This window comes from Cucurbita pepo, unplaced genomic scaffold (assembly GCF_002806865.2).
Source record: "Cucurbita pepo subsp. pepo cultivar mu-cu-16 unplaced genomic scaffold, ASM280686v2 Cp4.1_scaffold000324, whole genome shotgun sequence".
Classification (NCBI taxonomy): domain Eukaryota; kingdom Viridiplantae; phylum Streptophyta; class Magnoliopsida; order Cucurbitales; family Cucurbitaceae; genus Cucurbita; species Cucurbita pepo.
Genome location: NW_019646569.1, coordinates 1 through 4095, shown reverse-complemented (window position 1 = coordinate 4095; position 4095 = coordinate 1). Strand labels below are relative to the sequence as shown.

At 38.1% G+C, this 4095-nt stretch overlaps 2 non-coding genes across 2 annotated transcripts; both read left to right on the top strand.

Annotated features, from left to right (window-relative positions):
• The first annotated feature begins 1941 nt into the window (after positions 1-1941).
• Positions 1942-2013, top strand: TRNAM-CAU. Its single transcript has one exon. It is a non-coding gene; the product is annotated as a tRNA-Met (tRNA).
• A 1240-nt stretch (positions 2014-3253) lies between these two features.
• Positions 3254-3335, top strand: TRNAL-UAG. Its single transcript has one exon. It is a non-coding gene; the product is annotated as a tRNA-Leu (tRNA).
• The last annotated feature ends 760 nt before the right edge of the window (positions 3336-4095 follow it).

Below are 4095 nucleotides of genomic sequence, written 5' to 3'. Positions count from 1 at the left end.
TAAACCGATTGAGGTGGACTCTTGAAGAATCTTTTAAAAATCACCTATCGAAGATGTCTGGGCTAAAACTGCTAGTAGCGTAGACATTGAGTTGAGAAATTCAGTGTTTTTCCTTTGTGGCAGATCTTGTAAATGACCATTTGTCGAAAGACATATCAAAACTATTTACTTTTCGTTAAAGGATCGTCATATCCTTTCTGCCCTCATGTTTGATGTTCACATAGAGAACCTTAACATCTCATCATAAGCATTCAAATGTCTCCCCCACAACTCTTAGATCTTCTCCAAAAAAATTTACTATGCTCATAGAGGTAAATCGGGAGAAATCGTCAACCTATTTCCAAAACCGTTTCATGGTATCAGATTACTAAGAATTCTACCTGGATCCTTAAATATGTGAGCCTTCCAATCAGGAAAGACCCACAGTTTGCTCAAGTCATGGAACATGATGATGGAAAGCGTAAAAGTAAAATTCAATGAAAATTAAATTTTCTTTCCAAAGGTAAAGATTCTTAAGCTCGAGATCTAGTACCTCATGAATCTCGAGATCTCCATAAAAAATCAACATGTCAAATTCTATACAAATAGAGCCGGTTGATTACAACAAAGAAGTAGTTTTAGTCGATTATGATGGCAATCCCAGATCTCCAACTCAAACCGAATTGGATACTACATCTATTTTCAACCAGATCGATATTATCACAAAATAATTGTCCACTGATAAAGAATTCCTTAAAAATGCATTACAACCTCGAAGGATATCCTAAATATCCAACATCAAAATAACTTCTCAAACAAGATTCTCTCAACCATTGCAAGACAAGTTANCAAAAAACTATTGCAAATATTAATGGCTTGAGATTCCCAAAAGTTGAGGAAAGTTCTTTTCTTCATACGAGCTATTTTAGACAAAGTAATTAGTCTCGGCTCAACAAAAGAGGCACTTGCTCTGATTGAAGAAAAGCTAAACAATCTTTCAATTTTGATAGAACCTTAAGTAATTAAACTTTTGGTGTCATAATGAACCATATGAGAATGACCTCAAAAATTTTAAAAATTATTTCTCCAAAGAAGAAAAGATGTCCAAAAAAACTAGACCTCATCAACAAAATTGTTAAATTAGAGGACAGAGTCTAAAAAACTAGATGAAGAAACATTGGTATCCTAAGCCCTCTTTCCCCGATGTTCCGTTCGAAGAAAAAACTCAAATGACTCAATCCACCTATGAAGGAACATGCATACATAAGTGGAATATAGATGGTCTATCCAGTCATCTAGTCGTAAATGTAATCAACAAAATGTTGATGGGAGCAAGCGCCTATAGGCTTCGAGGTAAGTTTGACCACGCTATTGCTCAAATTGTAACTTTTGGTTTCACAGGAGTACTCAAGGATGGGTTGGAGAAGCATATCTCCGACGAAGAAAAGCAAAGGATACTCAACCATACTACTATAGAAAAAGAAGTACAAATATAAAAAGTGAAATTGGAATATTAAGTTATGGAAAATGATATAAGTGTTGAATAGCCATTAATACCCTTTTATATATTGTCTTAAAGTTTGTCGTAGGCAAACTAGAAATCCATACTGAACGTTTGAGAAAATTCTTATGCTTATAAGATGCGAAAAGTTAGCTACTTCTGATGGTACAAAGATATAATTGTAACTAAGGTTATGACAAGATATGATAGTACCCTTTAATTATGGATGATGCGCTTCATTGAAGAACTTCCAAAGTATATTTCTCGAAGGATAACTACCGCTCTCAATGAAGAGTGTAAGCATAAGATTCCTTGGAATGAATTCACTTATGGTGATTTAGGTTATGTAATAGCCAAGTCGACCGCCAGCAAATATTGTCTACTTTGGCCCGTTACGTATCGTCGTGAGTCTCACGGTTTTAAAAGCATCTGTTAGGGATCAAAATGATATTAATTAACAAATCAGAGTGGCGCAGCGGAAGCGTGGTGGGCCCATAACCCACAGGTCCCATGATCGAAACTTGGCTCTGATACCAACAATAAATAACATTCCCATCAACTACAAGGTTGGTATAATTTTTGGTTTCACAGGAATACTCATACTCAAAGACAAACATGGCTTTGATACCAACCATAAATAACATTCCCATCAACAAAAATTGGTCTCCGATTAAAGAAAAGATAAATTCAAGGTTATCGCTAACAAATATTGTCGTCTTCAACCTCACGATTATAAATGCATCTATTAGGGATCAATGATATTAATTAACTCTTTTAAATTAGGAACTTCACCAAACTCTTTTAAATACTCTAGGGGTGCTGTCCAACTCATGGTTTTAAAATGTGTCTACTATGTTGACAGTTTCGCCCTACTTTGACCAGTGCATCGTGTAACGGTCATACTTCTTCAAATGTGCGGCCTCTAATCTTGACACGCTCACCAAAAACCTTATGGGGTACTTAATCTACATTCATATTTTTTACCTGGCTTTGTGGCTTTGTTGGACCTTAGGCAAGGTTTACCTTCGACATTCAAACATCACTTATGTGGAATCAAAACTTGTTTCACCATACACGCTGCCTATGCATGCATGTTCAATTGTGTACGACACAACAACGTTGCATCTCATCGTCATCTCGGTTCCTCACAACACGTCTCATGCATCGTGATGCAATCTCAAGTCTCGAGATAGCTTCTCGAGATAGCTTGACCATCTTGGTTGTGTAGACACATCCCTCGGGACAGTTTTGTCAAGTGGTCTAAGGTGCCAGATTTAGGCTTTGGTTTGAAGGGGCGTGGTCCCACAGTTGTCATTTATTTTCATTTTTTGTAAACCTTCAAGCTCGCTGCTAGCACATATTATAAAAATCTCATGATTTTAAAACTCATCTACTATAGAGAGAGTCTAGCCCTACTCCGACCAGTGCATCGTGTAACAGTCATACTTCTTCAAATGTGCGGCTTCGTGATCTTGACACGCTCGCCAAAAACCTTATGGGGTACACAATCTCCATTCACATTTTTCATCTCGGCTTTGTGGCTTTTTTATACCATAGGCAAGGTTTGCCTTCAACGTTGAAACATCACTTATGTAGAATCAAAACTTGTTTGACCACACACGCTGCCTATGCGTGCATGTTCTATCATGTGCGACACAACAATGTTGCATCTCATCGTTATCTCGGTTCCCACAAACACGTTCCATGTATCATGATGCAATCTCATGTCTTGAGATACTCGATCATCTTGGTTTTTCTAGACACATTCGTTGGGACATTTTGGCCGAGTGGTCTAAGGTGCCAGATTTAGGCTCTGGTCCGAAAGAGGGCGTGGGTTCAAATCCCACAGCTGTCATAATCATACTTTTTTCAATCTCATCGTCCGACCCATGCATCCTATTTTAATCTCATGTCTAGAGATAGCTTGACTATCTTGGTTTGTCAAGGCACATCTGTCGTACAGTTTAGTCGAGTGGTTTGAGATGCCAGGTTTGGGCTCTAGTCGTCTATTATGAACAGATTCTAACCCAACTCCTACTAGTGTCTCGTGATCTTGTCACGCTCATGACAAATCTAAAGGAGTACTCAATCTATATTCACATTTTTCACTCGACTTTATGGCTTTGTTATACCTTAGGTAGAGTTTTCTTGTACTTAAGCCCCTTTAATTCTTGTTCTTGACTTAGGGTTCTTATCTTGATCTTTCTTAGGGACCTTGGTTCTTAAACCCTAAAACATTGGTTTTCCTTTAAGGGCCTTAGCACGATGGTTTTTGGTTCTTGGTCATTTGTTCCTGGTTCTTGTCCTTAGAACTAGGATCTTGATCCATGTTCTAGTCCTTGATCTTTCTCTTGTTCTTGGTATTCTTGGTTCTTGTTCTATTATTGATTCGTTCTCCAAGACACTTCCCCTAGGATTTACGGCACTAGACATGTACCTGAGAATCTTGCGTCCAAGGCTTCATGCGTTCTAAGCGACACATCTTTAACTTACATCCAAGGCTTCATGCGTTCCAAGCGACGTAGTCTTACCGCATCTTAAGGCTTGCCCTTCGATATAGTCTACTTAACCTATGCCCAAGGTTTCATGCATTCTAAGCGGCATAGTCTAAAAAC